Below are 22353 nucleotides of genomic sequence, written 5' to 3'. Positions count from 1 at the left end.
ATATTAGAGAATTGAATGATAGATCATTTTTGAAAAGAAAATTGGATTTTTGGGAAATTTTGAACTGAATAAAAGATTATTCTTGAATGTACGAATATAAACCAATAATAATGTACGATCATTTCTTCTTCTAGGCATGGGTGTACTCGTACTTTTCTGACTTCGCACCCAAGAGGGATACGGATGTGGCAATGGAGTACCCCATAGTTAGAGACTGGATTATGTGTTAGCAGAAGAGCTAACGGTCTTCTTATGACACCTGTAGGAGGGGTGTCAATGTCGTGCAGCTTGACAGTGTAAGCACCTTACCTTACTTTTGATTTTATTTTGCCTTTCTTGAATAGTAGTGATCATAGGAATGACACTTGGTATCTATTTTTGCACCTGGTTTGGGGGAACTCCTACGCTCTTACCCAGTATTCTCTTCTCTTGTATCTACTTTTATTGTATTATCTCTATTTCTTTTGTATTTCTTTTGCATTCCTTTTGTTAGATGTGTCCTCTAGGTTGCTGGAAATTTTAGTGTGATTGCTATGCTGTAGGCGTCACAATGAGGACACTGTGACATTTAGGTTTGAGGGAGGAGTCTTTATTTATGTTATGTGATTTATTTATGTTGTGTGCATTTAAATCAAAAAGCCATAAAAATTAAAAAATTTCAAAATCCATAAACAAGTTTTTTTTTTTGTTTTAGGTCGAGTCTTGGTGAATTGAATAATAATGATGTTAAATTGCATTGTTTTTACATTTGAATCTCAATTCAGTTATCCATGTACATTGTTTTGACCCGTTATTTATGAAAACAAAGCTCATAATTCAAGTCTTGACCGCATTGACATGCCTTATGCTAATTAGATTTGACAAGTTTATGTTGGTAAACTACTTAAATTCTGAGGTCTATAGAGCTTCCTAGGCCAGGAACATCAGTAAACTGGTCTCATTGTCCATTAGGCTTGAGTGCGGTTTCTCCTTGTGGAATGTGTAATATCAAACTGCATAAGTGTGACATTGATTTCTTGATACTTTTATTGCTTTCATTTGAATAAGTACATGTGGATAGACGGTTCTTACTGATGTGTCCATTTTGTATAGGATTTTACCCCTCATTTTAGCTCGGTTTTAATTGCATATCATACTTTAATTAGTATATTTGTGAGCTAATCTTGTGTTCTAGGTGTGTTGCTTGTATTTTATCGCATTTTGTAGGAATGAAGTGTTGGAGCTTGTGTCCTCCACAAATTAGTGTGATAACATTTGTAAATCTCTTACAGGTTCACAAGGGTATACTTCGTATATTTAATCAGTTGATTAACGTTTACCTAATAACGGTTGGCTTGCTAGAAAGTTTGACGTTATTATCATACAGATGGCGGTGATCAACTTGTCCCTAAAGGTCACACCTATATGATGTGTTTGAGAGATGTGATTATAGAAATATGATCACATTGATGCCTAAATATGACTAAACAGTTAGTCAATGTGTTGATGAGACAATTATTTAATGAAGATTAAATAATATTAGTTGAGACGAATTAACTGTCAATTCGTAAATTAAATATAATAAGTTATATTTAATTAAATGTATGTAATGTTAGCTTGGACGAATTAATCTGTTAATTCGTAATTAAATGTAATCGGTTATATTTAATATCAACAAGATGAATGTGTCATAGTGGTAATAGTGAGGGTACACAAACCAAGAGGTCATGGGTTCGATCCTCACTAGATGGCAATTCTAACACATTTTATACATTTTTGGAATAACCACAAATAAGGAGATTATACTCCTTATTTCGGTTATAGTGGGCCGAATTAGGGAAGATTAAATCTCCCTAATTCACTCCCATATTTCGGTTACAATAAGTAGAATAGGGTGATCATTATTCAACCTTAATGCTCTTTTAACCTAACCTCCTCCCTCATCAGAAAAACACAAAAACACAACCAAAATTTTTACAGAAAATTTGAATCGATTTTAGCATTATCAAAGGGCATATCTCATATCGTCTTGGGTGCAACTGATTGGCGAATATCTACCTTGATGTTGTTCTTAGGCCATATTTTCTAGGACCGAAGGTTATTTCTGAATCCTTTACTTTGTTTATGTATTTTATTTATGACTAGTGATCGTCTTAATTAAATTCGTTATAATCCTTCAATTTTAAGGGAAGTATACAGATTATTTCCCACAAGTGGTATCAGAGCTAAGGCCACGAATTTTAATTTTGATGATTTTCATAAAAATTGTATGTAAACAATAACAAATTTCCGAAAAAAAAAATTAGGGTTTTTTTTCGGCTGAAAATTTTTGGCCGAGAGTTTTTTTTTCGGCCTGTTTTTTTTCCTTTCGTTTTTTCTTTTGCTTGATGATTTATTTCCAATTTCTTTTTATCATATCATTGTTTTAATCAGTTAAAATTATCATATGAAGAATTGGTAGATTTTGATTTAATGCAGATTAAGTTAAAATGCAAATAGAATCGTCATGTCGATGATACAAGAACTTGTTTTTGCTATATAGTTTTAGCATATACGATTAATCATGTTTATTAATTCATTTGCTAAATCATGTTCTATTAGCAACTGTAAACATTTTCTTCATCGAATTTTTGATTTAGGGCTTTTTAGCGCAAAAGAAAAATAAAAGGAGGCATTAGGGTTTTCTGTTTTTTTATAACCATATTTTTTTTCTTGCTTCTGCTACTGTTCACGGCAGATTAAAAAAAAAAAAATTTTTTTTTACGGTTTTTTAGAGTTACCGTATGAAAAGAAAGTTTTTTTTGTTTTCTGTTTTTTTTAGCCGTGCTGAAAAAAAAAAAAAACTTGTTTGTTCAGCCGAGACAAAATTAAAAAAAAGATTTTGTTTTTTTTGTTTTTGGCAAATTAGTTATTGTGAAACGGTTCACAATTTATAGATACCGAATTATTTTAAAGCAGTTTAAAATTTTGACGGATAGAATTCTTATAACAAGTTTAATATGGATTAAGAATGAAATTAATGTGATTAATTGAGTAATTGTTACTTAATTTGATTTAAATAGGTGGTTTGGATAAATTAATCAACATAATTAAGGAATTGTGTCATGTATGTTTAATTTATTTTTAGTTGATGCTTTTAATTTTGTTGAATGAATCGAATGAATGAATTTTATTTACGTATTTATTTTTGCAATCGGTTGTAAATTGTAATACTTAGTGTGGCCTTAGTCAAATTATGTTTTCGTAATGAAGGAAACATGATTTTTTATGTAATTATGAGATCTCGAATCTCCTTTATTTTTAGTTTTGGGTTTTGAAATTAGATTGTAATAAATAGGTTTATTATGTAATTTTAATTATTGTAATTTCAAAGAAGACTAAAGATGGAGATTGTAGCTCACTCCCGCTACATGGATCAAGATGGAACATCAAGGCAAGCTTCTCGGGTCCAAGGATGGATTCCAAACTTGTATTTTATGTTCATTTTGATAGGATAGGCCACACTAGGACTTTTACTGTTTTTACGTTTTCATTTTCTTTGCTTTTCATTCACATGTTAGTTTATGCATCATATTCCGCCTAAAACCAAACCACCTACTACTAAAATGCATGAAAATTGACTCATATAGGTTGTATGATAGTTTTCATGGACATGCAGATGTCACAGTCTTAAAGCCATCACCTTAGTTTATTCATTCTCGCATGTTAGATATTAGTTCACTTAAAATGAATTAAAATAAAGATGATGGGATCTTCCTCTAAAACGGAAATTGAGATTAGTCTTTATAATGGCAAACAACTATGAATCCCTTCTTTGTCGGTAGGCATAATATGGCCCCTTCTACGTTGGGTAAGTAGTTGTGTTGACTTAGTTTACCTCAACATCATAGTCCGAAGAGTTTCTCGTGATTATGATGGACTAAAGATAGAATTTACAGAAATTTATCGACCAAGAATTCTAACGGTAGAATTAGCTAAAAGGTTAGCTTATCAATTTACAGAGAATTGAGTCTTGGGATCATTTATATAATTCTTGAGGGAGGTCAATTGTATAAATGTTTTGAGTCTTCGCGTTATGACATTAGTTCATTAGACTTAAAATCAAAATGATGCACATGCTTATTATTTTTTTTCTTCTTTCGCAGTGTAGAACACGATTATTTTTGATAATACTATTACAACGAAATGGCTGGAAATAACGCAATCCCAATGCCTAGTGCCACACTTCATCGCGCGTCCTGGCTTAAAATTTTCATGGACCAGATGAATCAGTTCACACGTCTGAAAAACGACGGGTCCAACTTTGCGGACTGGGAGGCGGCACTACGGAATGCTGCCATTGCTGACGGTAAGCTCAAGTACTTAACTAAGCCAATACCGGTCAACCCAGGCCCCAATGCAGGAGTCAACGAGTCACTCGCTTATAGTGATTTCGTTATGGAAGCGGGTGCGATAAAGAACGTACTCATCTTTGCAATGGAAGCCAATTCGCAGAGACGCTTCATTGTCCAAAGTGCAAACAAGATTTTCACTACGCTCACGAACGAGTTCTCAAAACCACCGAGAATCGTTACATATGAGCATACCTGTCGCTTCTTTGATGCGAAACTCCAGAAGGGCCAACCGGTTAGCCCACACATTCTTCACATGATTGATAATGTCGAGAAGCTGGAGGCACTGAATTGTAAAATCAGTGAGAGCATTATCATTGACCGAATGCTTCATTCTCTTCACGATGGTTTTGCCCTTTTCAGGGCGAACTACTATATGAATGACTTGAAAAAGAGTCCTCATGAGCTACACTCCCTTCTCGTACAAACCGAGAAGGATATGAAATTGAGTGGGAGCGTGAAGCAGGATGTTCTCACGATTTACAACAAAGGTACAGGTAAGGGCAAGGCTCATGGCGACCTAGCTGTAGGTAAGCCAAAGTTTAAGAAGCCAGGAAATGGTAAGAGTGCGCCTGGTGAGACTAGTGACTCACAGGGCAAGGCAAAGAGCAAGGGCGGTGACATAGAGTGCCACCATTGTCACAAGACTGGACATTGGAGGAGGAACTGACCCGTCTACCGTGAGGACATCAAAGCAGGCCGCGTCGTTCCTGTTGGTATGTCATCTTATATTCATATGATTGAGATTAACCATGTAAGTTTCGGAACTTGGGTACTTGATCCTGGTTGTGGTTCTCATCTGTGTAATCATTTGCAGGGCCTAAAGAACATCATACCTCTCGAAAAAGGTGATGTGGACCTGCGAGTCGGGAATTGAGCACGAGTTGCTGCTGTCTCGAAGGGAACATATGTAATCCAACTCCCTAGTGGTTTTGAGTTATTTTTAAATAGCTGTTACTATGTACCCAGTTTGTCTAAAAACATTATTTCTGTTTCCGTACTTGCTAAAGACGGTTTTGCATTTTCAATAAAGGATAATAGCTGTATTTTCTCTTTCAATGAAATGATTTATGGCAAAGCAGTTTCCATGAATGGAATTTATATCTTAGACCAAACCACAGAAGTATTACACGTGAATAATAAGAAAATAAAGGTTGGTGACAAAGATCAAACCTATCTATGGCATTGTCGAATGGCACACATAAATAAGAAACGCGTGAAGAAACTCGTCGATAATGGGACTATTCCCGCATTCGATGTTTCTACATATGGCACGTGTGAATCATGTCTCATTGGCAAGATGACTCGAATTTCCTTCAAAGGTGTTGGAATGCGCGCTAGTGACCTATTAGGACTCATACATACTGATGTTTGTGGACCTATGTAAATTACCGCTAGTGATGGCTATAGATATTTTATCACTTTCACGGACGATTTGAGTAGATACGGATATGTCTACTTAATGAAGCATAAAAGTGAGTCCTTTGAGAAATTCAAGGAATACCTGAACAGGGTACATAACCAACTGGGAAGAAAGGTTAAAGCACTCCGTTCAGATCGGGTGGCGAATATCTTTCAAATGAGTTTGATCAACACCTTAAAGACTGTGGAATCGTTCTACAGTTAACTCCACCTGGAACACCTCAATTGAATGGTGTGTCCGAACGGAGAAATTGAACCTTACTTGATATGGTTCGATCCATCATGAGTCACACGGTAGTGCCTTATTCATTATGGGGTTATGCTCTTTTGTCAGATGCTCTTATACTTAACCGAAGTCCGTCTAAAGCTGTCGATAAGACTCCATATGAAATGTGGAAGGGAACGGTCCCTAACTTGTCCTTTATTCGGGTTTGGGGCTGCGAGGCTTATGTCAAGTGGAGACACGAGGATAAGCTCGGCCCGCGATCGGCCAAGACATACTTTATAGGTTATCCAAAAGGAACATTTGGTCATTACTTCTATTCGCCTACCGAACATCGAGTTTTTGTTGCGGCTAGTGCGGCGTTCTTAGAGAAAGAATTTCTCGAGAACAAGACGAGTAATAGAACCTTCGAGCTGTCGGAGATTCTAGAACCAACGACCGAGGAACAGATGGAGGAAGTTGTTCCTCCAACTGCTGATACGGTTAATATTCCTGAGGAACCTAGGAGGTCGGGTAGAGTCTCTCATCCTCCGGACAGATACATTGGTATGGTCGAGGAGAATGACTATTTACTCCTAGAGAGTAATGAACCCGTTACCTATAAAGGTGCTATGACCTGTTCCGACTCAAAGCTATGGCTCGAAGCCATGCAATCCGAGATGGACTCCATGTATGAGAATGACGTATGGGATCTAGTTGATTTACCTAATAAGGTAAAACCTCTACAGTGCAAATGGCTTTACAAAATAAAGCGTTATGTAGACGCGCAACCAGATACCTATAAGGCACGACTTGTGGCAAAAGGTTTCACTCAAGTGCATGGATTGCATTATGATGAGATTTTTGCACCTGTAGTCATGCTACGTTCCATTCGGATAATCTTAGCGATAACCGCATTTCATGATTATGAAATTTGGCAAATGGATGTGAAAACCGCCTTTTTAAACGGTTATTTGGAGGAAGAGTTGTACATGGTGCAACCCAAAGGTTTCATAAATCCTGAACATCCTAAGAAAGTATGCATGCTTAAGCGTTCCATTTATGGACTTAAGCAAGCTTCTCGGAGTTGGAATCATCGTTTCGACCAGGTGATAAAAGAGTATGGTTTCACTCGATCGGTCGAGGAACCATGCTTATATATCAAGTCGAGTGGGAGCAAGATTGTATTCTTGATATTGTATGTCGATGACATACTCTTGATTGGGAATGACATTCCTCTCCTATCTTCGGTTAAAGAATGGTTGAAGAACCATTTCTAGATGAAAGATATGGGTGAGGCACAGCGCATTTTGGGAATCCGTATCTACCGAGATAGATCACGACGGACGTTATTACTTAGTCAGGAGTCTTATTTGGATAAGATTCTTGAGAAGTTCAGCATGACCAACTCCAAGAAGGGGAACCTTCCAATGACGACTGGGATGCAGTTGAGCAAGTCTCAGTCACCCACGACGCCTGAAGGGATTGAGCGCATGAGTCGTGTTCCTTATGCATCTGCAATAGAATCGATCATGTATGCCATGATATGCACACGTCCAGACGTGGCATATGCATTGAGTATAACGAGTCGGTACCAAAAGACTCCAGGTGAAACACACTGGATAGCTGTCAAAAACATCCTCAAGTACCTACGGAGGACTAAGGATTGGGTATTGACTTATGGAGGAGATACTAAGCTATGCGCAATCGGTTACGCAAATGCTAGCTTCCAAACGGATCGAGATGATTCAAAATCTCAGTCCGGGTTCGTCTTCACTCTTAATGGTGTGCGGTCAGCTGGAAGAGTTCCAAACAGAGTGTTGTAGCAGATTCTACTACTGAATGCGAGTACTATGCCGCTTCGGAGGCAGCAAAGGAAGCGATATGGATGCGTCAATTCTTACAAGGGCTTTCGGTAGTTCCTAGTTTGAATGACCCGATCACCATCTATTGTGACAATAGAGGTGCCATCTTCCAGGCTAAGGAGCCAAAGTCTAGCAACAAATCTAGACATGTACATCGGAAATCTCACCTGATCCGTGATTACGTGGAGCAAGAAGAGATAGTGATTGACAAGATTGCGACGGATGATAACATCGCGGATCCTCTCACTAAACCGTTGAATTATGATAAGCATGTAGGGCACGTTATTTCCATGGGAATTATACGTGTTCCTGAGTTGTAGTACTTGATTATGGATTTGATACATCATCTTTTTCATATACTATTTATAACTTCATCGTTTTATATATAATATTTTGTTTTTCATGTGGATTGTACTGACAACATTGAACGCCACAAAGTGAACTGAATTACATTATATTTGTTTTGGTCCGTAATCGCCAATGTGAGATGATAACTCCGTCTATTATATTGTGCAGTCGATTGATGGTGGGTTCAACGAGCCATAAGTCAAACGGTTGACTGATCGATCACAGATGCGAGATTATAACGATACCTCGTAGGACAACTTTTTGTGACAACGTAATGGAGTCCTAAATGTTTAATAACATTCGGTGCCAGGTCCTGGATAGGACATCCATTGTGTTCCTAGAGTCTATTCTTTTGACTATCGACTGTCTCTTGAGATTAAGGCAATTTTTGGGTGACTTTGGTTTCTTTCTCACGGTCTGCCATAACTGGAGGCTAAGTAGATTTTTTCTGGGTCATTTCATACTGTGCTTACATCTGCAGGATTCGAGTTGAGGAAAATATCCAACCCTTATCAGGTATAGTTATTTCTCAGGGCCACTCGAGGAGTTGTAACTGAAATGCATGGCCATGCTCGAATGTTGATTCGTTTATCAGTTAAGTTACTCTCTAGTCGGGGAAACCACTCTTGATATTGATCGCTTGTAAAATGCGACCTTTGTGAATACGGATTTGCAAATTGTTTTACATTGAGTGGGAGAAATTTTAGGATATGAGAATCGGTTATCGCACATACACTTGTGAGGACAAGTGGGAGTTTGTTGGAGCTTGTGTCCTCCACAAATTAGTGTGATAACATTTGTAAATCTCTTACAGGTTCACAAGGGTATACTTCGTATATTTAATCAGTTGATTAACGTTTACCTAATAACGGTTGGCTTGCTAGAAAGTTTGACGTTATTATCATACAGATGGCGGTGATCAACTGGTCCCTAAAGGTCACACCTATAGGATGTGTTTGAGAGATGTGATTATAGAAATATGATCACATTGATGCCTAATATCACTAAACAGTTAGTCAATGTGTTGATGAGACAATTATTTAATGAAGATTAAATAATATTAGTTGAGACGAATTAACTGTCAATTCGTAAATTAAATATAATAAGTTATATTTAATTAAATGTATGTAATGTTAGCTTGGACGAATTAATCTGTTAATTCGTAATTAAATGTAATCGGTTATATTTAATATCAACAAGATGAATGTGTCATAGTGGTAATAGTGAGGGTACACAAACCAAGAGGTCATGGGTTCGATCCTCACTAGATGGCAATTCTAACACATTTTATACATTTTTGGAATAACCACAAATAAGGAGATTATACTCCTTATTTCGGTTATAGTGGGCCGAATTAGGGAAGATTAAATCTCCCTAATTCACTCCCATATTTCGGTTACAATAAGTAGAATAGGGTGATCATTATTCAACCCTAATGCTCTTTTAACCTAGCCTCCTCCCTCATCAGTAAAACACAAAAACACAACCAAATTTTTTACAGAAAATTTGGATCGATTCTAGCATTATCAAAGGGCATATCTCATATCGTCTTGGGTGCAACTGATAGGCGAATATCAACTTTGATATTGTTCTTAGGCCATATTTGCTAGGACCGAAGGTTATTTCTGAATCCTTTACTTTTTTTATGTATTTTATTTATGACTAGTGACCGTCTTAATTAAATTCGTTATAATCCTTCAATTTTAAGGGAAGTATACAGATTATTTCCCACATGAAGTACTTCGATGCTTTTTCCCGTCATTTTAGCAAGCACCAAGGTCACTAAGCTAAGTGGAAGCAAGATGGACCATGGTAGGAAATTTTGGGAATGACAAGGATGAAAACAACCATGGAAGAGTGTGTTTCCAAGTCCAAGCAAGAGTGTATGAGATATGGATTATTAATGCAAAATGATCTTACAAAAGAGCCCAAAAGAAGTCCAAATTTATGAAGAGAATACCAAGCTTAGGATACTCCTTTGGATGCTCTTAGGTACAATTATGAAGCATTAACCGGAGGCTAAATGGTGGCATTAATCGCACACTGAGGATTCCTTGGAGCATTTAATCAAGAAATGGAGAAATATGCACGGATACCTACGGCCTCGATCGGGCCGGGCTGGCAACCCCGACCGCGGTTGACCCCCTCATGGACTTTTACGTTATGCCCCTATTTTATTATAAATAGGGGCCTTAATCCATCATTTTAGGACATCTTTCATACGTCTTTCATACACTATTTTACTCTTTTATAGCCTTAAGCAAACAATTCTCTCATAGTTTTCATTCTAGTTTTAATATTGTTAAGCATTTGATACTTGTCAATCATTTGGTTCTATTTATTCAAGCTTTTGGTTCTCATTTTGTTCTACCTTGCAAGTTCCTAGTTCAAGTTCCATTTCTATTTCGGTAATTCTAATTCTAGTTTATTTTGTTTACATTTCTGTTTTAGTTATCACATAGTTTTATCACTAGCACTTTAATCATATCACATAGTTTGTTATTATATTTTATGAATCACCATTTAGTTTACATTATTTCTATAATCATGTCTAGCATTTCATACATTATAGTTTGTAGTTTAAATTTCAACACGTGTAGCTAAATTTCCTTAGTCTAGGGACTAGGAAAGCCATGCAAAAACTAATATATGTAGAATAATAAATTAGGTTGATATAATATTGTCTAATTGTTTCTATCACATGTTTGTATCGTCACGATTAATCTTCGTTTAAAGGCCTTATTCATTGATTAAGTTTGTTAATTCGTTCTATAAGTCGAGAGGCACAGAATCGGATTAGACTAAGCATGTGTAGTAGGACGACCTAGTCATAAACGAGAGTTTCTCTAGGATCCGGTTTATGGTTGACTCTAATATCGTGAGGTGGGTGTCTTTAAGCCTAGACAATTGACAATGTTATTATTTTCGAGTTTAGCATGAATATATATTTACAATTGTATGTGTGACCCGACTCCTCTAGACTCCTTTAATCATATAGTTTACATCGTTTCATTTGCTAGTTAACAAACCAACCAACAAACCAAACCAATCGTAATCGACCTTGATAGAAATCTATTATTCATAGCATTTCATAGCGCAATTCCCGTCTCCTTGTGTTCGACCTCTATTACTACATTAATTTGTGTCTAGGGAAATTATCTTTGTTAGGTGTGCGACGTAGCCTATCAAATTTTGGCGCCGTTGCCGGGGAGAATGGTTTTATTGCGTTTAGATTTGTCGATTTCTATCTTGTTTTCTTTTGTCTTAAGGAACACTTGTTCCTTGAGACCGTTACTTATCATTTTCTAGAGATTGTTGTCTTATGTCCAGGTGTTCTCGTAGTGGAGATTTGTTTACACTGGATTCCGAACCCGAGAAAACCTTTCGTAGAAGACGAAGTTTTTGGAAAGAAGTTAAAGAAGCCGCTTCTCCCGTGCAAGTTGAAAGTGCAAGAAAGTCTTACTTAGACGATCTTAAAGCTCTTGAAGAGGAAGATGTTTCTATTTCATCATCTCCACCACCACCACCAGCTCCAATTAAAATGATGGTGAAACTTTCCGATCACTCCAGGCCCACCACGACTATGCTTCCGGCCGGTATTACAACTACTCAAATTACCGCGCCGGAATTCGAGATCAAACCGGCTTTCATTAGCCTTGTAAAGAGGAAGCAATTTGGGGGAAGTCCTTTGGAGGAACCCAATTTACATGTTCAAAAATTCTGTGATTATTGCTCCATGATTCGGCAAACGGGCGTCACTCAAGCCTAAATTAGGGAAATACTTTTCCCTTTCTCTATAAAGGACAAGGCAAAGTTATTGATCAATAGCCTTGATCGCACCGCCATGGGAATCACAAATTGGGAGACGTTGGCTGTTGCTTTCTATCAAAAGTTTTTTCCATCGTAAAAAACTTAAACTTTAAGGAGCCAAATCACCGGATTCCGTCAACAAGCTCTTGAGAGCTTATATGAAGCTTGGTAGAGGTATAAGAAGTTGTAAAGGCAGTGCCCACATCATGGGTTGGATGCTTGGTTACTCGCTATAACATTCTACAATGGATGTTGTGCCGAGTCCCGAAGGATTCTCGATTCCGCCAACAATGGGCGGTTTGATCAAATTAACGCCGACATTGCACATGCCACAATCGGATCCATGGCAATCCATGACGCGCAATATGTCAATTCCCGAAGTATGCCACTCAAAGGTAAAGAAGAATCCTCCGACAATCCCGTCTTGTTAGCCCAAATTGCCTTACTCCAACAACAATTGGCGGACCGGGATGCTAAAAATTCTCTTCAACAACTCAATGCTGTGTCCTCTACTAGCCAAATCATTGTTTCTGAAGGTTGCGGAGGTGCGGGTGACGTGAGCGTGTCTGACACGTCTGTCGTGTACCTGTCAAAAATAAACTAACTATATAGCTAGGGAAGTCAGGTCGATCTCCACATGGAGGCAAGATATTTGTAGTAGTCCGTCTATTTGGTCACAAATGGGGGGGGGGGGGTTGTTTGAATTGTTATCTAAACTACGAGTTTTAAAGGGAAGAGAAATAAAGGGCAAGAGTAATAAAGGCAGATAAATAAGATAAAACTATCAGATAGAGAGGGACATGTCAGGATTTCGGTTCACTACGGTAGTCCAGTGACTCAGCGGTAAATGACTCAGACGAATTAATGTAAGACGGATGTTGAAAGGTCCTTTCGGTCCACTTTCTATCCTAAAATACCACTAACTTAATTTTCATTCTCGTCAGGGTAGTCTACTGTTCATAGCAGGCCTATTTAGTCCAATCTTTCGATCTAGGATTAATTTTAGTCAGATTAAAGGTTAACTCAGAAGTGTGCACTCAACTAAGTCGAATAAATATAATTAAATTGCTATGGTGACAGAGCCTTGTAATTAATTCATCTAATTCATTCACTACATCACCACATTCCTACCGCAGATCCCCTAATCCCAACATGAAAGGGGTTTAGCTACTCATGTCGCTAATTAAACTAACAGCGGATAATTTTCCAGCAGTAAACATAATGAAATAATAAGTAAATTGCATAAAAGAGAAATTAGGGCAAAGGAATTAAATAGAGTAAACAAGAAATTAAAGCAAACAATGATTAATTATTAATAAGGAAAGAGAAACGAATTACAATCCAAGCGAATCCGACGTAAAGAACACAAAATCCGAGTGAAATAATTCCAAGAACAAAGTTACAGTGAAGAAGAATGTTTAACGCAGAAAGTTTACTGAGAGAAAGTTTTTGATAATGGAAAGATAGATGAAAGATCCTCCTAATAACCTAGTTAACGTAGGTTTAAATAGCCAAGTAAATAAGTTTTGCGAAAATAAACATAACACGGGCTGTTTAGAAGCCCATAACAGCAAAACCACTCGATCGAGTGGATTAAAACCACTCGATCGAGCAAATCTTCATCAGCAACTACTCGATCGAGTAGAAAGTTACTCCATCGAGTAACCTGTCTTTCTGCAAGCTAAGGATCGAGTGGAAAACCACTAGATCGACCACCCTAGGACGTAAAAACCACTCGATCGAGTGGTAAAACTGCTCGATCGAGTACTTTGTCTTCGTTTCAGCTCAAGTCCGCGCCCAGATGCCTCGTAATCCGTGCCATGACGCTTCCAAACGTAGTATCTCACTCTGGAAAATCCCGTCTCCTCTAAATGCATGCAAAAAGGACGAAAAAGAGTACGATTCCACTACTTTCGCGTTCATTTCTACAAAATGGACAAAACGAACCAAAGTAGCCAATTCGGGGCAAAATACTATAAAAACAGTATGAAAATGCATAGAAATATGTGCTGAAATAGGCTAAAAAGACTATATAAAAAGCACGTATCAAATCTCCCCAAACCGAACCTTTACTCGTCCTCGAGTAAACTAAAATGCAACTAATGGAACGGAAATGATAACTCAGAGCTAGCTTAACTTGTCTACTTGAACCAATTTAATGCAACAAAGATTAACAGTTAAAGCTAAGCAGTCAATACGCAATCGAATTATAAGCTGTTCAAAAATATAGCCAACCTATCGACCTTGCAAGACCAACAAAATCGGACTCTCTCGTGGTCACTCTTCTCTCATGAAGCAGAGGGTGAATGTAATATGTAAAAGAGAGAAGAAAAGGCAGTCACTCACCTAACTGCGACCTACATAGCATGCATGCAACAAAAATGAAAGACAATTCAAGTACTAATGCACACACTCCAACCAATAATGTCCGTCACAGCCGAGGGCTTACAAATAATTTGGGAATAGTGAGGTTCAGGTGAGAAAGGCAAAACTTGTTATGGAAATGTGGAGGTAAAAGCGTCAAGCTAGTTCCTAACAGGACCATAATGAAACCATCCGAATCTCAACTGACTGAAAAACTAAGTACGGGTGCCCTTCATTTGGCACAAAGCTCACTAAACTCAAACACAATCTCCTCAAAAAAAATATAGAATAAGAGTGGAGGAGTCAGACGGTGCCAAACTTTCCTTTTTCAAACACCGTCTGAAATAACTAATTCAAACAAATCAAATTTTTTTTCAAACTTTCTTTCGTTTTCTTCCTGATTCACGTTCTAGCCTTTCTTCCTTCTTTTTTTTTTCATTTCTTTTTTCTTTTTTTTTTCTTTCACTCTCACGTTTTTCTTCTTTTTTTTTTCTTTTTTTCCTCCTTCCTCAAATTTTCCAACAACTCCAAGCACGGAAATACGGCCAAAATGCAAGCGGAAAACTCATACCCAAAGAAACATACTAACTAGCTTGACTAGGCAGGCTTAATTTGGAATGTAGCTAATGGGTCAAAAAGGAAAATTTGGCTAATGTGGAGCTAAATGGCTAAAAAATAGAAAGAAAGGAAATTTGCAAGCACCTCCCTGCATGTGATACAAACCACAAACCCGAATTTGTGCATTTGACAAGAAATTGAATGTCATAAAAGTGCAAATAGATGAACATGCTATGCAAGGAGTACTACTCTCAATTCCTAATGAACTGGTCATGAATGTCACCAGTTATGAGGCTCTAAAACTCAGAATTTTCAAGTAGTTTGCAAATTTATCAGGTCAAGTCTAAACAGTCAGCTATATTTGAACAGAAACTCGTCGACTATGCGTATGACAAAGCTAATAACTATCAAAAGAAGTGCAAGGCTCAAGTAAAATGACAAGTTATAGTGCATTATCATCATGGAAATCTACCGTTCCGACTCAACCTACATGCAAAAATAAACGTGAATTTTTTTGAATTTTTGAAATTTCTAATTTTTTTTAATGAAATAAACAACAATGAAAGCTGAAAAATAAACGTGAATGCAAAAACAAATGCAAATGCAGACTCAAAAGGATGCAATAACCGGGTACCCCTCAGGTGGGTACCTGTAGAAGGAAGGGTGTGGCCAACCCTCTGGGATCGGACGGCGTCGCTGCAAGTGGTACTCGTACAGAGGGCGTAAAGCAAGAGCCAAGTCCCTCTCCATACGAGCCTGACGCTCTGCAACCTCAAGCAACAAACCGTAAACGGCGCCCCCTTGGTCCAGGACCGCGGGCGCCACAAAGGGAGGAGGTGGAACGAAAGTAGCCGGTAGGTCCGGCTGAGTCTGTGTCTGGTCAGTGGGAGTGGGAGTAGGAGTAGGAGTGGTAGTAGTAGTGGGAGTAGGGGTCGGTACGGGAGTAGTCGTAGAAGGCTGGGCACTCCCTGAAGGTGTAGACCCCTCTCCGGTCTCAAGACGCCTCTTCTTGGCGGCGGGTGCAGCAAGAGGTGGTCGGCGTGGAAGGTGAAGGTCAGGAAGTGGTGGCAGACGGGCGCCCCTAGCAACAGTAGTAAGGGGCTCTAGACGGGGGAGAGTCTCACAAGGTAAGTTTACAGACAGGAAGCCGTCTATCTTCCATGTCTGGTAGTCTGGGGTAAGCCAATGCTGAGAAAGCATGGCATCCAGACTCAGTAGCCTCTCTCCCTGGAGGTACTGCAGGTAACGAGGCCAAACGGGGACGAGGGAACGGGCAAGAATGGTGGCTATGCCACCGCAGGCAATGGTTCCCGTCTCCTTCTTCCCCTGGCACTGAAGGTACTGGGCGGTCAAGTAGGCTATGTTGAGGGTAAAAGGACCCTCACAGTCGATGTTCAGGTAACCGCCCAGGATGGAGAGCTCGGTGTTTGTGATGTTGTTCGGCTCCTTTCGGCCGAAAATAGTGCTCCCCATCAGTCTAAGGAAACAACAGACAGCGGGGAGGTGGACCTGTTGGAGCTTTCGCTCCTGAAAAGTGGTGTGGGCCAGGGTCCTCCAAAGCTGACGGTAGACCCGCTTAGGGGCGAAAACCGCGCTCGTAGAGGTAAGGCCAAGTAACCTACCAAACTCCCCTAAGGTCATCGGAAAGGTCCGGTTAAACAACCGGAAGGACACTGAAGAGCTAGAGGGGTCAGCATCGTGTGCCCCTGAGGAGAAGGTAAAGGAGCTGAGAAACTCGAGGCTCAGCTCCAGAAAAGTGCGGCCGCTCATAGTGATGAGCCCGACCATCCCCGTGGCCCGTAGTAAGTCACAAACCGACTCGTAAATGCTGTGTCTCACAAGCGCCGTTTTCTCTAGAAAACGGGAAGGAACATGCACACAGGCTAGCAGGTTATAAAATTTCGTACGATGTAAAGCGGTAACAAAATGTACCTGCGGGTAGTCTGGGTGAGAGTCGAGGGAAATGTCCCCTCGGACTGTGACTGTGCCAGAAGTAGAAGCAGCAGCTGAAGTAGAAGCAGTAGAAGTAGAGGTGGCTGGGGCTGGGGCTGGCGCAGAACGAGACTGTCTACGACCCCGGCCTTTGGAACCCGAAGTAGTAGCCCGTGCAGTGACTGAGTGAGGCACCAGGGCTGCTCTGAAAGCAGCTGCGGCTGCTGGGGAGTCCACCACTGGAGTAAAAGCAGTGGCTGGTGTAGGAGTAGGGGCTGCTATGGCCACCACTGAAGAAGAACTAGCAGCAGTGCTAGCAGTGGTGGTGACCGTAGAGGAAGTGGCAGCCTGAACTGAGCTAGCAGAAGAGCTAGCTGGGGCAAAGACTTTACCGGCAGCTGAAACTAGGAACACTGGGCTGCGGTAGTCACTAAAGTGGAGACAGTGGCAACAGCAGGGGCCACTGTCTTAGACAGAGACGGACTGGAGGACGAACTAGTAGAGGGTAAAGAGCTAGAGTCCATCCTGTAACAAGAGGTAAGGGGTATGATAAGAAACAGCGACTAATAGTGGCTAAAATCAGCACGAAAAACCAGCAGAAACAACATGTGAAACCCCCACCAGTCAAAAATCTCGGCTTACAGCATACAATTCCCAGCAATTCCTCAAAAATTTCGAATTACATTAGGCAAACAGCGATAGGGAACGGGAAAGCAGGTAACGACAGTAGCAACTAAGTAACAACTGAGGTTAATTAAGGCAAGGCAGAACATAACCCGTCTAACAGTCAAAAAACTCGACTGAAACAGCCCTAATCGCGAAATTTTGCACAAAACTCGAATTGAAGCATGTTAAGCATTAACATGGGTGTGATAACAGTCTAAAACAGCAGCAGTTAAGCGACGAGGAAGCTAATTAGACAATTACAGCAGCAATAACCAAAATGGCAGTCGAAAATTTCGACTATCCTGAACCCATATCGCAAAATCATGTAAAATTCGAAAAAGACATGCAACAAACAGTGAGGAATGCGGTTATATCATCAAGTAAGACAATTAAGGGCAAATAGAGACAATTAAGATCGAAAATTCGACCAACAATGGGTATTCAAACCCTAATTCAAAAATTCCTCATAAAAATTCGAAAAAACAAAATTAAAATGCAACGAGGAAGTAGAAATCACTTACTTGATGGGAATAGACCTACAATATGCAATTAATCTTCAAGAAACAAGCAAAACAAGCGATTTTTCGAGCTCAAAACCGCAAACCCTAAATCCTCTTAAATACCGTGTAAATGAGCACGAAACAAGGGGAAAATATGGGGCTTTGAAAGATTAATAAGCAAGAAACAGATTGTAGGTGGCGGATTTGGAGATTAGGCAAGAAAAAATGGGGATTTGGGGGCGTTTTTGGTCGCAATTAGGGAGGGTTTAGACGAAATTAGGGAAAATGAATGAGAAATAAGAACAAAAGAGTTTAAGGAATAAAAACTCCCTGCGTCCTGTGCATTTTACTCGATCGAGTTGTTTTAAACCACTCGATCGAACACTGTGCTGATCCATCTACTCGATCGAGTAGATTTCTACTCGATCGAGAACTCCCATTTATTGCTTTACTTGATGGACCAGAGGAAGCACTCGATCGACCAATTTTTCACTCGATCGAGTACAAAAAGTACTCGATCGAGCTCTTTTCTCGCGTAAGCTCTTGAATTTCGTCAATTCTTCCCTTGGAATGCGTAAAACTTCCCCAAACCTGCATAAAAACACGTGTAAAAGTATCCCAACATACCAAATACGCATATAAACAGTCTATAGCCTTAAATCTATGCTAAAAACAGTCTATAAACTAATTGTCCTAATAAAAGCAATAAAACAAATTCAACGGAAAATTCAAAAATTATCTATTACAAAGTGTTACACGGGGCATTTCCCCGCTCAATTCCCAATGCAATTCAGTATCCCCTTGAAGGGCTCCTGACTGGAGGATGTTATCTCAGCAACGTTTATTGTCCTCTTCAGCTTCCATGAGCTTGAATATTCATTTGAAACAGTAGGAGGGGAGTAGTTCACATCCACATAAGCACGAACTTTCCTCGTCCTTGCTCCTATATCACCATCTTTAGCATCTTTATCTCCAATTTGATTGACAGTGATTGCACCACACCCTTTGACAGCTCTTTCATTGCTTTCATCTGTACCTGCAGCAAGGAAAACAGACGAACTTTCCTCCTTGTTGCTCTCAGTATGAGGCGGAGGGGTAACAATTGCAGCACAATACTCCATATTTTCAACTCGATTATCAATAATAGGGTCAACAGAAGAGAGAGCATTGCAAGGCTGAGCTTGCATGGGAGCCCTCCGGGACTTAGACTGATGAAAAATCAGCTCCTCATCCCCTACCTGAAAGGTCAAAGTCTTCCCCCCGACGTCTATTACAAAGACGGCGAGACAAAAATGGTCTCCCTAAAATAATAGGGGTGTGTGCATCTTCGGGGATGTCTAAGACAACGAAATCAACGGGAATAAAGAACCACCCGATCCTCACAGGTACGTCTTCTACTATACCTAGTGGCCGTGATATACTACGGTCGGCCATCTGGACTGTCATATTGGTGCAACTCAGCTTTGTCAAACCAAGTCTCTTAGCCAGAGACAGCGGTAAGACACTTACGCTAGCGCCTAAATCGCATAGCGCATTATCAATCAAATAGTTACCGATATGACACGAAATTGAAAAACTACCCGGGTCTGACTGCTTAGGAGGTAACTTATTTTGAAATAGAGCTGACCCCACCTCAGTCAAAGCTACGGTCTCGCTATCACTAATACTCCTCTTACGCGATAAAATTTCTTTCATAAACTTGAGATAAGAGGGTACTTTTGTCAGCAACTCAGTGAACGGCACAGTGACTTCCAAGCTTTTCAGAAGTTCGACAAATTTGCCGAATTGTTGATTGGCCTTAGTATTCTGCAAACGCCTCGGGAAGGGAACCGTGATAGGTATCTCGAGTCCCTTGTTTCTCTCTTCCAATGTATCTTCCGGAGCAAGTTCTGTATCCTTTGGACGCTTCTCACCTCTCGAACGAGGTCTTTCGGGTGATTTATCGCTTAAACGAGCACTAGCAGGCTCTCGAATAAGCTTTCCGTCATCAAAGCTACTCGATCGACCAATATACCCATTCGATCGAGTAGAATCTTCAATAATATCACTCGATCGAGTGAAATTTTCACTCGATCGAGCAACTCCATTTTGCTCTTCACTCGATCGAGTAGATAAACTACTCGATCGACCAGTACTATTTCCTTGATCACTCGATCGAGTGGAAAAACCACTCGATCGAGCACTTTCTTGCCCAAATCTGCTCGATCGACCACCTGAAACCAGTCGATCGAGCACTTACTTTGCCGTGAGCTCACTTTCTTGACGAACACTTTGTTCACCATCGGTTTCAACATTCCTTGGAGTCGATTTTGTTGTATTTAGGTCCCTCATAAGAACGACCGCTTCTCAGATTTATCATGTTTACCGTCTCATGTGGATTCTTCTTATTTTGAGTCGGTAATTGACCCTGCTTCCTTGTAGATTGGTTCATGGCTAGTTGGTCAACTTGAGTTTCAAGTGCCTTTATGGACGCATATTTCTGTTGATCGCTCAGCTGAAACGGCTTTGTAAAAGCTTGCAACATAGACTTAGCTCACCAATTTCACTCACCCTACCGAAAGAGGATACACCATGGTTAGGAGGAGCAAAGGAAGGAGGCTTTTGAAAGCCTTGTTGATTCTTATGTGGAGGAACATAAGGCTGCTGCTGGTGCGGAGGAGGAGTAGGATTAAGCACATTTTGACTAGTCCACCTCAAATTGGGATGGACTGCCCCTTGATTATTGTAATAGAAACCCCCTCCTTGCCTATATTGCTGAAAGGCAAGGACTTGTTCCTTCTCTACAAGACAGCCAACAGCAGTGTGGCCATCATTAATCCCACATCTCTCACAAGAAACGGTCTCTCCTCTAGTAAGAACATGGACCGTCTGAGGCTCCCCAGCAGCTTGTAACTCCAACTTGTCAAATCTAGCATTCATGGTCTCCAGCTGAGCCAAAAACTGCTTATCAACTGCATGAACTGTTCTAATCCCATCCCTCGGGTTACCATACTCAGCACTGTGATTAGTCATCTCTTCAATAAGAGACCACCCCTTATCATCATCGGTGTTCTCCTGAAATCTCCCACTAGATGTCGCATCAATTATGGCTCTTTGGTCGTCATACAGCCCATTGTATAACTGATTAGCTAGAAACCATGGGTCAAAACCATGGTGAGGGATAGACCTCACCAACTTCTTGAATCGCGACCATGCCTCATAGAAACTTTCATCGGGAGCCTGTCTGAAACTAGTAATCTTGGCCCTCAGCAGATTGGTGCGCTGTGGCGGGAAATATCTCTTGTAAAATGCAAGAGCAAGAGACTCCCAATCTGTAACCCTAGCAGCTGTGCGGTCCAAGTCAGTCAGCCACTCCCTGGCTGAGTCAGCTAAAGAGAAAGGAAATAGAACTTCCTTAATCTTGTCCTGAGTTACCCCCTTAGTGGCGGGGATAGTAGAACAGTAATCAGTAAAGGTCTCCATGTATTTCCTCGAATCTTCACCTGCCACACCTCTATAAATATTTCTTTCCACCAGATTGATATAAGAAGGACGGATGTCAAATGTATTCCCATCATCAGTCTGGAGATTGAAACCCTTCGGAATAGAGGATGCTTTAGGCACTGAATGACTGGAAAGCTTAGGCATCTTTACTGTAGAAATCGGAATGTCTTCGAAAAGAGAGTGATGTAGCTCTGGCTCGAAAGTACTCAAGTCTTCCTTTCGTGATTTCCTTTGCAGACGGAGTCTATGCCTGAATAGTCTCTCTGGCTCTGAATCAGCTGAAACTAATTCAAACCTGTCTGACCTAGGCATAAACAACACTGAAAGAATATAATAAGAACGGCCTCAAGGAATAAAAATTCCCTGAGACGGATAAAATAAACGGAACGAAAACAAATAGGGCAATTGCCTCCCCGGCAACGGCGCCAAAATTTGACACGTCTATCGTGTACCTGTCAAAAATAAACTAACTAAACTAACTATATAGCTAGGGAAGTCAGGTCGATCTCCACATGGAGGCAAGATATTTGCAGTAGTCCGTCTATTTGGTCACAAATGGGGGGGGGGGGGTTGTTTGAATTGTTATCTAAACTACGAGTTTTAAAGGGAAGAGAAATAAAGGGCAAGAGTAATAAAGGCAGATAAATAAGATAAAACTATCAGATAGAGAGGGACATGCCAGGATTTCGGTTCACTACGGTAGTCCAGTGACTCAGCGGTAAATGACTCAGACGAATTAATGTAAGACGGATGTTGAAAGGTCCTTTCGGTCCACTTTCTATCCTAAAATACCACTAACTTAATTTTCATTCTCGTCAGGGTAGTCTACTGTT

At 40.0% G+C, this 22353-nt stretch overlaps 2 non-coding genes across 2 annotated transcripts; one reads left to right on the top strand and one right to left on the bottom strand.

Moving 5' to 3' along the window:
* Positions 1–12122: 12122 nt before the first annotated feature.
* On the bottom strand, positions 12123–12230 carry LOC141644778 (small nucleolar RNA R71). Its single transcript, XR_012544386.1, has one exon. It is a non-coding gene; the product is annotated as a small nucleolar RNA R71 (small nucleolar RNA).
* Positions 12231–21182: 8952 nt separating this feature from the next.
* Positions 21183–21289, top strand: LOC141644928 (small nucleolar RNA R71). The gene has a single exon (XR_012544528.1). It is a non-coding gene; the product is annotated as a small nucleolar RNA R71 (small nucleolar RNA).
* The last annotated feature ends 1064 nt before the right edge of the window (positions 21290–22353 follow it).

The sequence above is a fragment of the Silene latifolia genome, chromosome 2 (genome assembly GCF_048544455.1).
Source record: "Silene latifolia isolate original U9 population chromosome 2, ASM4854445v1, whole genome shotgun sequence".
Classification (NCBI taxonomy): domain Eukaryota; kingdom Viridiplantae; phylum Streptophyta; class Magnoliopsida; order Caryophyllales; family Caryophyllaceae; genus Silene; species Silene latifolia.
Note: the sequence above shows the minus strand (reverse complement) of the source record. Positions and strands in the feature narration are given on the sequence as shown.